The sequence below is a fragment of the Drosophila biarmipes genome, unplaced genomic scaffold (genome assembly GCF_025231255.1).
Source record: "Drosophila biarmipes strain raj3 unplaced genomic scaffold, RU_DBia_V1.1 ptg000017l, whole genome shotgun sequence".
Taxonomy (NCBI): Eukaryota; Metazoa; Arthropoda; class Insecta; order Diptera; family Drosophilidae; genus Drosophila; species Drosophila biarmipes.
This window is the reverse complement of record NW_026114535.1, coordinates 4133687-4147318: the sequence shown is the minus strand read 5'-3', so window position 1 is coordinate 4147318 and position 13632 is coordinate 4133687. Positions and strand designations below refer to the sequence as shown.

Genomic DNA, 13632 nt, shown 5'->3' with positions numbered 1-13632 from the left:
AAGCCGTTACAAACAAGTATGGAAGAAGCTGACGTTCATATTGTATTTAATTTTGGGTTGTTTTACATTTTTTTTTTAATAAAACCCAATTTTGCCCGCCTATTGATTCGTGTATGAATTGTTTGTCTTGCCAGTCAGATTTTTTCGCTTCAGGAATTCTGTTTATAAACAGGAATCCGTTTCAAATTGCAAAAAGTATTTTTAGGACTTATAGCCATATCACACCTTGGCGACAACCTATCGAGTGATAACTTGATTCCTCCAAACAACATTTATCAGAGCTCGTAAAATATGGTCAACCGAATTTTCAGAAATGGGGCTCTAGTTAAAATACAGAATGAGTAGCTCAGGGTCTGAACACTGTTTTTGGTATTAGTTCTTGTTCTTGGTCTCGGGTTTTCGGTTGACCGGAACAATCGAATCGGTCCCTTACCGACCTCGATACGAACAAAATCGTTTGTCGCTCATACATATATTGATTGTCAGTAGGTGAGAATAACAACTAAAAGGATCCTAAAAAATGTCTTTAATTTTGTTGTAATAATAATATATTATAATATATCATAATATCCCGAAAACCTTGGCTGTCTTATAGTCACCTTTCAGGTCCGGAAAAAAAGTTTCTCTGGGGGGAATTTAATTTACTTTTCATTATATTTTATTTAAGTTATATTTAAAAATTTTTATATAATTATAATTATTCGAAAATTTGTTTTTCACTGGCCAACGCTCCTGTCGTTGTTTATTAACAGCTTTGCATTAGGTCAGTATGTAAGGAATTTTATTCGGCCAGCAAGTACAAGTGAGACCCTTCAGTTCCAAAAAAAAGTTTCCCACGGAAATCCCTTGGGACATGTCCTCTTGCGCGGGAAAGTCCACGGCTCGCCCCATATAAAAAATTTTATGGGATGTCCGTATTTTCCAAGGCGGAAAATGCAAAGGAAATTTTTTCGAAGTGCCATGGGATTTCCCCTGTTCTTTATACTCATTTGTTGTATGGCCTGTCCCCTGCAAGTGAAACGTCCCAGGGAAATCCCTTTGGAAATTCAGAAAATTCTTGATTTTTCCATTGAGTTACAGCTGTTAAATCCCTTGCAAGGGAAACTGCCTAGTAAAATCGCTTCGAAAACTTCAAAATTTTTCCATGGAGTTTCACCTGCAAGGGAACTGTCCCAGGGAAATTCCTTCGAAATTTAGCGATTTTTCCATGGAGTTTTCGAAAATTCGAGATTTTTCCATGGAGTTTCACTTGCATGGAAACGTCCCAGGGATATCCCTTCGGAAATTCGGAATTATTTTCCCTGGAATTTCATCTTTTTAACATTGAATTTAAAATACATACATATTAATTTACTTATTACTATATTTTATTTAAATTGTATCACTTAAATTTACTGTATAATTACAATTATTATTCGCAAGTCTTTGTTTTCTTTCTTTGATAATTTATTTTAAATATTTGAAATCGCTTTTCTTATAGTTAGGTCCGGGTCCTCAGAATCCCTGTCCAACGCTTCTAAAAAAAGAGCATGTGTTTTACTTGTATATTTGTGTATTTACCTTTTCAAAATGTTTAAAACCCTTTGAGGGTTCATCACGCCACTTTCGGGTAACGGAACCAGAATTTTCTGGGTTATGTTAGAAAACCTATAAAAAATTTCAAAAATGGACGTTCTTTAAACGTGGATCAACGCACAACATCTTCAACTTAAGGAAGCACTTACCTGACTTGATATTTTTTTTTTAATAACTTTTATCAATAAATTAAAATGTGTTGCAGCGCACAATCTAAACAGCTGCTGTTTCTCTTTTCATAACTTAAACAGAGTGCACCAGGTCTTCTTCTGCTTCTTTTGGTTTCTTTCTGAACATAACGGAGAAACGCAAAGCAAAATAACCGGCCGAAGGTCATTTGTTCCCAGGTCCCTGAGAGCCGCGGGCAGGCAGATTCTTGCCGGACCGCTTTCGTAGGTACTAATCTAAGCTGCTCCTAATTCTCTGCTGATGTCGACATAAGCATACAGTTTAAGGCAGAAAAAAAAACAAAAACGCTTTTTGCGCTCGGATATGTCCTGGCGACCGGATTGCGGAACTAAAGGGATACCTTTTTATGAATTTTGCTTTTTATACCCCATACCGGTTAACACAAATGCATATCCACCACTACCATTCAATAACCTTTTAAATGAGCACAACAACGCTTCGCGAACAACGAAATCTGACTAACAATTCTGCAGATTCGAGCCAGCATGGTGAAAAAATAAGATCAGATGTCGCCCAGTATTGTCTAAATGTTAAAGTTTATTGAGTATAAATATGTTTCTGTTTCATTGCAATACCATATGTAATGTACACTTTACTAATTCAATAATTCTATCTGCATAAATCCCCTAACTTTCCACCGCCTGTTATAATATTCTCGACTGTAAAATTAAAAATTTATTGTTACAATCGGCGCCTGCCACTTTTAAAAGTTTTCCGTCATCATTCTTTATGTTTTCGTAGACAATTTTTTAATTTTCACTCTCCAGCAGTGCTGCCAGGTTTTCAGCTCGCGTATAAGCTAGACTTGTGAAAAAATAAGCTAGAACAAGATAAAATTAAAAAAAGAAATGCTAAAAACATGCTTTACCCAAATAAGAAAAAATATAAAACGTTTTTACGTTTTTTGTAGGTAGCACAAATCATAGGGGGCTATATTTATGATAGGGTCTTTAAATTTCCGTTGCGAAAGTTTGGAAAGAAAAAACAATAATTAAAAGTGATTGTTGATGAATTTATAATAGTTTTTTATATGGGTGGACAATAATCTTATTAAATATCTTATTATTAAACCTTTTCTAATAAATGTATTCTGAAAGTTTGCAATTAAATTAAATTAGTTAATAATTCATCGATTTCGTCATCTTGATCGTCATTTGAATATTATTCATTTTTTTATAAGCATGATGTATTTTTTAGGCAAGGTACGTATGGCTACATTTCCCATACCTACGAAATTCATATCTAAGAAATTAAAAAAAAGTATTACAAAATAAAACCATTCTGACTAAACAAATATAACAAAACTTATGCTTAATATTGCATTTAAATGTATTTTGTTATGCAATTTCGTTTTCATGCTGTTCACTTCGTCCCACTGCGGCTTTGAACCATGGTAAGAAAGTCATTTGAATTACAAATAATGCAAAAGACTCAAAAGGTTTATTTTCTCCAGTATCGTTATAATCCATTGCCTCTGCCCAAAATTTTACAGTATCATTAATATTCTCCCATTTAATGATATGCATTTCATCTATTTTGGATTTTAGTTATCAATACTCGATATATAAAAATATAAAAATATTTTGATGAAATCCAACACATTTTTTTGGGCTCGCAAAAATCTCGAAACTATCCGTGAATCTAAAATAAACAAGGAAGAACGCTTTAGATACCCGTTACTCAGCTAGAGGAAGCAAAATAAAAATGTAAATAAAAGGAATATTGTTAAGCGCTACCTGCCGGATATTTTAGTATTTATTGACAGTTTTTGGCGGCAGACAGTTTTAAGCGTTTAAGGCCTTTGGGGGCGTTAGAGTGGGCGTGGCAAACATTTTTTAGGTCGATCGAAAGGTTTTAATGAAACAAATAAATTTTATCAAATTTGAGCATGACAACTGTGGCTACCACAGTAAGACAAATACTGTGGCAAATTTTTTTGGGTCAGTCGATAAGTATTGATGAGACAAATACATACCAGTTAAAATCTAGCCATGTCAGTCCGTTTCTAAGCAAATTAGTCTCTCAGTTTTAAAGCTATTGGGCTGAAACTTTCCCAAAAGTCTTCTTTCTATTGCAGGTAGTATATAAGTCGGAACCAGCCGGATCGGACAACTATATCTTATAGCTCCCATAGGAACTATCGGGGAAAAAATTAAAGGTATAATGATTTCAGTCAGAATTTTGCAACGCAGTGAAGGAAACGTTTTCGACCCCATAAAGTAGATATATTCTTGATCAGCGTCACTAGATGAGTCGATCGAGCCATGTCCGTTTGTCCGTTCGTCTCTCTGTCCGTTTCTACGCAAACTAGTCTCTCAGTTTTAAAGCTAGAAATTTAACCAAAAGTCTTCCTTCCATTGTAGGTAGTATATGTCGGAAGCAGCACGATCGGACAACTTTATCCTATAGCTCCCATAGGAATTATCGGAAAATTTTTTAAAATTAATTAAAAGCCATATTTATGAATTATTTTTATTCATATATCGACTTAAAATATTAACAGCAGTGGCCAAATCTGGACGTGTACATAACATAACATACATAAGACTAAATTCCGACAAGGTGCGCCATACCATTCCTCTGAATTTAATAGTTCATAATTAAGCTTGCTAGTGGAGTACTGGCTGATTCACAATCACTCATCTTAAACTTATTCGAAATCTTATTAATATAAGCAGCTTGGCTTAAAAGAATTTTATTATTATCATTTTAGTCTCTTTAGTCTATCACTTCTTCTAGAACTACATTCATTACTGCCATTGGGATGTTTTGTGTCAAATATTTTCTCTAAACTGTGATTCTGGATATTCATTTTATCACAATCCTTACTCTCATTCAGCATACTAACATGATCACTCATTTTACTATCATTGTGGATATTCGTATTTTCAATCTCCTGTTTACATATACATCAATATAGTACTGTTAATACTTTCATTTTTTAATTTGATCCACTTTCGTTTAGGGGTTGATAAAAAAATACTTTTGATTTGGTTGGTTATCGCCCGCTCCCAGCTCGTTTATTTTTAAAAATATTTCATACAACGCTTAGAATTGAATATCTCTTTGCTTCTGCTGGCTTGGTTCATATCGCTAATGATCGCTAAGCTTTGCCAGCAAAACTGCGGTCGAACCTTGTGTGTAATTGCTTAAGGCTGACGGAGGGTCGCCGCGGAAATGCGAGGTAGTATGTTCACTTGGTGACAGAGCGGCCGCGCATGGCAATCATGCTGTCTCTGCAATGTCCAGTCCCAGTGCACTCAAGGGTGGTCGTGTAACCGTGCACTTTGGGAACTGCTTTGGTTCTAGTTTTGTGTGTAAGTATTGTGGCCAAGTGCTAAAATAAATTTGTACTTACGTTAATGCATAACACTGAGTACAGTGTGCATTCGATATGTGAACACTATACACAATTATTTAATTTGACTGCTTGAGCGGATTTTAATAGGTTGCTAAATTCCAATTTTTTTCTGTTTCCCTACCGCGGAATTAAGTAATAATTATTTTTCTTACGAGTAATGGCATTAAAATCCGCTTTAGCCCAATTTACAGTTTACTGCCTCATCCAATCTAAGACCATGTTGCGCACAGAAATCACAAAACTAAAATAAAGTATCAGTCAAAATATCTGAAGCTTTAGTAACTCCATCCCAAAATTCCATATCCAACGCCAGTCGGCTCTCTCCTATCGACACAGAGGTTTTCCTGGGCGATTATCCTCGCTGGTAGATTTTTGTGAGACCCTTTAACGGCGATATACATGGACAATCCGAGTCTAACGTCCATTAAAAAATGTTCCATTCACCAAGGATGGCTTTATTTTTGTTTATTCTCTTTTTAACTCTTCCTAACGCTACAAGTACAGGAATATTTATAAATTACAATTGTCTTAACTACTTAGTTCTAATTCAAAACATTGTATTTTTAGGACTAAGTTTTGTTTTTAAGTATATACTGTTTTGAAGATGTGTGTGTAAAAGAGTAATATGAATTGCGTGGCAGATTTAATTGTTTTTAATGATTGTGGTAGTTTATTCCAAGAACGTACAGCACAGATAAAAAAGTTTTTCTCAGCGTGGGAATGTTTTACTTTTTGACAAATTATATTGTTTTTTCTGTGGGAAGAGCTATGTTTTAGTTTGCTGAAAAGATATTTTGGTTCGCAAGTTGCATTTACATTACATTTAACGGCATATCAAAAATGTTAAAAGTTCCATCAGAGATTCGGTCTTGCGATTAAATATATATCTCTTTACATTGTTGAAGGCTACAAGGAGTTTGTGCTGGCTAGTAACATTTAAATTTTTAAAGATTTCAAATAGTAGTGGTGTTCGCTTACTTTTCGCAATAAGTATTTTTAAATTTACTGTCTAAGTATCTCATACAATAGTAGAGTGAAAGATTTTCCAGATGATCTGTGTTAAAACATCGGTTATGTATTACTTTTGATTTGAGGGGTTTAAGGGTAATATATTTCGCTCTGCCCATTTGCAAACCATGTCTAATTCACTGTTAAAGACTCGAACACATTCATTAATTTGGCTGGCAAGGCAGCTTACATGTAGTTGGACGTCGTCGGCATACATGTGCATGTCACATTTTGTTAGAATACGTTGAGATCTCGGAATCTATAAGAGCTAGAACAGTCAGACTTGGCATGCAGATTCCTTGGTTTCCTGGTTTGTTTCAGCGGGGTGCCATGCCCACTCTAATTTAATTTTTGTCGTCAATGTATTCTTAATTTTTATTATTTTCAAAACGCAATCCGCTCATCAACTGGATTAACGTTATCTAGAAGATTATTGTCAACAAATAAATTATTTCTTTTAATTTCAATAAATTTCCCTTTACTAATGTGATCTAATCTCTCATGCCATAACCAATTTTCATAATTTTTCTTTCCCACGTTTAGTGTATATGCTTAAAATTTAAGAATTGGTGTTTTGAACATACCTAAATTCTCAGCCACAACATATCGGTCATACCAGCTTCTTGCAGTCGCTTAACAGAAATTAAGTTTTCTCCAACTTCCCGGCGATAGAGTACATTCTCGAGCGTGATTTGGTTTCCATTGTGCATTCTGACAATTCCTCGCTTCGTTACAAAAATGAATTCACCATGCTTTTATTGCCGACTCCAGGTCGATGTAGTCCATTAAGAGTTTCTCGTCATTTACGAGATGTTCTGTACCACCAGAATCCAAGATAAATTGCACGGTTTGGTCGCCAGTTTTGGACACATTTTTATTAAAACAATAACGAAACGATTGTCCGTGTTTGGTATTTTCCTTATTTTTATCATTTATTATGCTTTTATACGCATAACAATTTTTCTTAATATGCCCTTCCTTGCCACAGTGATGATCTTTAAATGATTTAGTTTTATAGCTGTTGTTATTATATACTGTTGCTTTCAGATTTTTATCTCGTGATCAAGCAATCTGTCCCTTACAAAAGCTAAAGTAAGGTTTTCCTCAGATAGGGTCTCCATTGCAGTTATTACCTCGTAAAATTACGATGGCAAGGTAAATAGAATGTGGGAAACTTAGTCCATTTCATCGATTTTCGCTCCTGAAGCCAGCAATTCACTAATTAATTCGTCGAAAATGTTGAAATGGCACAATAGTGTTGTCTCACACTGCAACTTCAAGGAAAGCAATCGTTTTCTAACAGCTAACTACGACGCGAGACTAGTGCGTTCATAGATGTCGTCTAAATTTCTAAGAATTTGTCGCGCCTTATTGTAGCTTGCCGCAAAAATTTAAAAATAAGTCACTAAGGTATTCTATCAAAGTGTTATTTGCTCAACGCTCTGCCCTTTTCCACGAATCGTCAACCTCATCAGGAATGTTCTGGTCAATTAATCTTAAAACATTCAATTCGGCGAATAGAGCTCTAATTCAGAATTTTTATACCATACTTTTCCCCGTCAAAAGACATAATGTTGCGATTTGTCTTTTCCTTGGTAATTTACACACACACACACAGCTATATGTATAGATGAGAAACCGTATTTCACAACGTTATGCAAACCGAAGTTATTTCACAAACTAAGTAAAATTTCACTGATCTGAATATATTAGGCGTAGCCTGAGTGCATAACCTGTTGGGATTCCAAGTTTTAATTCAACAAATCAGTGTATTTTGTATTGAACTATAGTTTTTTTTATTTTAGCACTGCACAACAAAACACAACATACGAGATCAGAAAAAAAGGAGAAGGATTAACCGCGTGGTTCAGGCTTTAGTGTTATTATAATGCTGCTTTGGTATATACCATAAATGAAATGTTGTTATTCAATTTCCGGACTCAATAGTAATTAAGCTTAATAGCGTTGAAACCATACTTTTAAATCACGATTCCTAAATGTTTTAAAAAGTTAACATATACAAAGACAATTAAATTTTAGACCCACAAATATATTTGTGCAAATAAAAAAGAAAATAATGTAATATTTAACAAGTAATTTCGACACACTAATATCCGTGGGCTCACTCAGCATTAAGCTACATTTTAAAACTCTGATGTCGACGCGCAAGTCTTTCATGAAATGCTTAGCTAACACATTTATTATCTGCGTGCATTTCGTACGCCCCAGATGTATTGGAGCGGTTGCACTTCATGCTTTAAATTTAGTTTTGCACAATTGCGACAAGTGGTTCGTTGGCAACATAGCAGAGTGTTGGGCAATGTATAAACAAAGGGCTGCTTCCTGCTCCTGTGTCTTGCAGAAAACTTATTTTCTGCGTTTGAGCAATTGTCCCCATTGTTAACATGTGCTGCAAGCAAAAAGGCGATAATTAGTTAGACGATAGCACACATTTTACAAAAACAAAAAGGGTCGCGATTTCGAAGAAGTATCTTCTGAGACACTTCTGGACGATAGGTAGATGATATAAAAACAGAGGTTCCGGGAAAAAGAAGGACACGATAATTGTCGTTAACCTTTATTTCTGAAAAATCCCCTCCCTTTTTACCTACACGTTTGTTTTTCATCCGAGCGTCAGTTTATTTCGCAATTTGCTCGTGGTCAGTCCAGTTTTGTAAAAAACTTATGTGCCCGCGATCCGAATGCGATATCGCGGACGATAGTTTTCATCTTCTAGAAGTCACTTAGAAGTGTCTTCCGCGATAGAAAATGGTTGAAGGGATGCTGCCTTATTTCGATAACTTGCTGAAATTGTAGATCTACAATAGCAGCAATATGCTTTGGTTCCGTCTCCTGGCAGTTTGCGTAACCTTGCATTAGACTGCCTTGGAGCCATGCATCGCGAAAAACGCAAACGCTTTATTTAATTTCCCAACTCCAAATGATTAGTGGTAAAACATCACACAGCCAACATATTGATGACACTATCAATTATAAATTATATCACGATCTTATGAATTGCACATAACCATCGGCAAAAAAGAAGAAGCTCCGATATTTTTATGCCATAAAGCATACATTTCTTACGAAACAACCCGTTGATGTCGCAAATACACTTAAAGCTAGAATGTTCCCGATGAATTTTAAAATAAGGTATATTTCTTGCTGTAACTATGTGAACATTTTACAAGCTTTTCCCATTTTTAAATATGCTAGAACTAGCTTAAAATAAGCTAAACTAGCTTCACTGCTCTCAAGAAAAAGAAATCAGAGTTGCACTAAAAAACTATCGCCTATCTATCACATAAAAGAGAACTAACTGAATACTTTTAGGAAAGGCAAATGTACTATAATTTGAAAGGGTGAGGAAGACGGGTTATTATTCGGCCGCTCGACGCATGTCGTTAAACTACTAATTAGAATCTGAAGAACTGATAAACTGAAGTTAGTCATTAAAATTAATCAGGGAAATACACATAAAAAATTAAAAACCTTATTTATTGAGAAAACCTTCGTAGTCGCTGCGACAACATTACTCACAATCGTTGGGTTCGCAGAGCACTACCGTTGCACCATTTATATCTCAGAAAAATTCTCACAAAAAAATGTTTGAAATGTAAAAGTATTGTTCTGATTTTTTGATTATTATTTTATTGTGTTCTAAAATTTTTCTTTGCTAAAAACGTTGAATGATGACTCCTTGTAAGCTCGAGCCCATGACTGAATTATTTTGAACGTTCAAGGTATTAAGCCGCTGATTTTTTAAGGGAATTTTGGGAGTTTCGAGGGCTATTTAAGATTTAGACTCTGTGTTCTACGAAATATGACAATTTGTGTGAAGACGCTATTACACTATGTCACACTGCTTTGATTTTAATAATATGTTGAATATGTTCGCTCTACAGATCCGACAGCGTTTTCGTTGCCTCTTATGATTACAGGATTTTATGTACAATATGGACTTTTAAACTAAACTAATCTTAATTCATATACTCACAAATACATCAACACACTTTTATTTTGTATTATTAGGTATGACCAATCGCGGCTTCGATCCTAAAAAGACTCATTTTTTAATTCTTAATATATAAAACATAGAATAATTAATATAAAATTAAAAACTCATAATTATTCATTTTATTTAAATTTAATTATTTAAGTTTTCTGGTGAATAACAATTATGGTTAGAAACCCAATTTTTCTGTTTCGTTAATTTGTTCTTTTAATAATGTACTGGTCGGTAGCATTCGCTTGTGCTTGTTTTAATGTGCCCACTTTGATTAGCCCATCCTGTCCGGGAACAACTGATTCGACGAGCCCGATCTTCCATCATTGACGATCCAGTATTCCAGACGGATTGGCGCGACTAGAGGTTTCGGGCCTCCATGGCAATTCCGAAGATGTAAGTGCTAGGCAGTAGCAGGGTGTACCATTCAGATTCAGGGATGTCGGCGTACTGGAGTCGTCCTCCAGCCCTGATGAGTGCATATTCTAAGGAGTTGTTGACAAATGGAGTTAAATACTAACCAATGTAAGAGCTAATACGGATCAAATGGTGGAGAACGTGTTTGTTGATTATAATTTCACAGAATGCGCTCCTTCTTTGCTCCGCCTTGACGACTTCTATGCTTATATCGATAGTTTCTGGAGACTTTGGCCACTGGGATATCGGTTGGGTATTTCTGTGAACCATACAGAGGTTGTGAGTTCAGTTGTGGTAGTCAACCGGGAAAAAATGTCTACTTGCTATGCGGTTACAGACGAATGCTGACGGAGTTATTGAGTGCTGTTTACGCCAATGGAAAAAAAGTGAATCGGTCCAAAAATATGTATTTTCTGTTCGTTAAGAAGTTGTATCTTTGTATACAGTTGTTCAAGCAAATGTGCTCCGCACGACTCCCATTTCGGAAGAGAATTCTTCTTAGTAGAAACTACTCTGGTTTTGCCAGTCAGCAAATGAACTGTAATATTTCCTTTCGGTGTCTCCGAGCGTAGATACAGGCAGCAACCGTAATCTCTGATTGATGATTCGCACAAAACCATAAAGTTGAAGTAATCGAGGCTTGTGTCGAAAACATTATCGAGGTATCGACAATATTGAGACTTTTTGGATTGACTCTAGACACTTGCTCTATGTTCTGTGGTACGCTCTCATCCCAGCACAAGTTAGCGAACCAAAGTTCTTGAAGGAGTATTTTTGCGACGACAATAAGCGGCAAGGGTAGATCAATAAGTTCGAAGAAGGCCGTTGCGATAGATATAATTGTTTTTTTCCGGTAATGATGGTTGACTGGTTCCTTGGAGTGAACTTAAAGAACAGTGTATCTTAATGTTGGTTCCAGTTAACGCCGAGGGCGCTAGCTAATCGCTCACCATACGAACTGAGCTCCTTATTCAATCCAGCGTTATTTGAGTGCGGAGCGTCTCTAGGTCGTCTGCAACCGTAAGTAGCCATCAACGTAAAATGACAACTGTGCAGTCAGCCCGATGGATATCACCAAGATAATTTTTACTGCGTGTTAAGTTGGTATGTGCGTAGAGTGTTTTTTAAGGATGATCTCCAAATAATGTACTGGTACTTGTGATTGATAATGTCAAGATGTATTTGCGTGTACATTTTAGTCACGTCCGTAGTGATGGCATAGCGATATAACCTAAATTTTAGGAGTTGGAAGAGAACTGGTTATTGAGGTCAATGTAGAGAGCACGCGCTCCATGCACACACACAAGCGACGAGATGTGTGAAAGAGAGTACCGAAAAGGTCGATTACTTTTGAGACTGTGTCGTTTGCCGTTGTGAAGTTTGAGAATTGTTAATAACTTTAATGTTAAGATATTTAAATTGCGTTATGAGCGACTGTAGAGTTGAAGTTCGATGGCGGTTATAACGATATTCAGTTGTGATGGGCGGATCAAGAAAATGATTTATCGGTGATGACTAGTTGCGATTGTTTAATGATTAATAATTTGTTAATTAATTTTTTGTACAGTGAAAACAAAAAGGGTCGCGATTTCGAAGAAGTATCTTCTGAGACACTTCTGGACGATAGGTAGATGATATAAAAACAGAGGTTCCGGGAAAAAGAAGGACACGATAATTGTCGTTAACCTTTATTTCTGAAAAATCCCCTCCCTTTTTACCTACACGTTTGTTTTTCGTCCGAGCGTCAGTTTATTTCGCAATTTGCTCGTGGTCAGTCCAGTTTTCTAAAAAACTTATGTGTCCGCGATCCGAATGCGATATCGCGGACGATAGTTTTCATCTTCTAGAAGTCACTTAGAAGTGTCTTCCGCGATAGAAAATGGTTGAAGGGATGCTGCCTTATTTCGATAACTTGCTGAAATTGTAGATCTACAATAGCAGCAATATGCTTTGGTTCCGTCTCCTGGCAGTTTGCGTAACCTTGCATTAGACTGCCTTGGAGCCATGCATCGCGAAAAACGCAAACGCTTTATTTATTTTCCCAACTCCAAATGATTAGTGGTAAAACATCACACAGCCAACATATTGATGACACTATCAATTATAAATTATATCACGATCTTATGAATTGCACATAACCATCGGCAAAAAAGAAGAAGCTCCGATATTTTTATGCCATAAAGCATACATTTCTTACGAAACAACCCGTTGATGTCGCAAATACACTTAAAGCTAGAATGTTCTCGATGAATTTTAAAATAAGGTATATTTCTTGCTGTAACTATGTGAACATTTTACAAGCTTTTCCCATTTTTAAATATGCTAGAACTAGCTTAAAATAAGCTAAACTAGCTTCACTGCTCTCAAGAAAAAGAAATCAGAGTTGCACTAAAAAACTATCGCCTATCTATCACATAAAAGAGAACTAACTGAATACTTTTAGGAAAGGCAAATGTACTATAATTTGAAAGGGTGAGGAAGACGGGTTATTATTCGGCCGCTCGACGCATGTCGTTAAACTACTAATTAGAATCTGAAGAACTGATAAACTGAAGTTAGTCATTAAAATTAATCAGGGAAATACACATAAAAAATTAAAAACCTTATTTATTGAGAAAACCTTCGTAGTCGCTGCGACAACATTACTCACAATCGTTGGGTTCGCAGAGCACTACCGTTGCACCATTTATATCTCAGAAAAAATCTTCCAAAAAAATGTTTGAAATGTAAAAGTATTGTTCTGATTTTTTGATTATTATTTTATTGTGTTCTAAAATTTTTCTTTGCTAAAAACGTTGAATGATGACTCCTTGTAAGCTCGAGCCCATGACTGAATTATTTTGAACGTTCAACGTATTAAGCCGCTGATTTTTTAAGGGAATTATGGGAGTTTCGAGGGCTATTTAAGATTTAGACTCTGTGTTCTACGAAATATGACAATTTGTGTGAAGACGCTATTACACTATGTCACACTGCTTTGATTTTAATAATATGTTGAATATGTTCGCTCTACAGATCCGACAGCGTTTTCGTTGCCTCTTATGATTACAGGATTTTATGTACAATATGGACTTTT

At 35.7% G+C, this 13632-nt stretch overlaps 2 long non-coding RNA genes across 9 annotated transcripts; both read right to left on the bottom strand.

Moving 5' to 3' along the window:
- Positions 1-8162: 8162 nt before the first annotated feature.
- LOC127012070 (uncharacterized) lies at positions 8163-9280 on the bottom strand. The gene is made up of 2 exons (XR_007765538.1): positions 8746-9280; positions 8163-8543 (listed from the first exon to the last, which is right to left on the bottom strand). It is a non-coding gene; the product is annotated as an uncharacterized LOC127012070 (long non-coding RNA).
- A 1179-nt stretch (positions 9281-10459) lies between these two features.
- LOC108026823 (uncharacterized) lies at positions 10460-13509 on the bottom strand. Of its 8 annotated transcripts, none has more exons than XR_007765524.1 (4): positions 13207-13509; positions 11507-11787; positions 10661-11441; positions 10460-10608 (listed from the first exon to the last, which is right to left on the bottom strand). It is a non-coding gene; the product is annotated as an uncharacterized LOC108026823 (long non-coding RNA). The 8 variants fall into 8 exon arrangements; XR_007765528.1 differs by lacking the exon at positions 13207-13509 and adding an exon at positions 12848-12871; XR_007765527.1 differs by lacking the exon at positions 13207-13509 and adding an exon at positions 12275-12586.
- Positions 13510-13632: the final 123 nt, after the last annotated feature.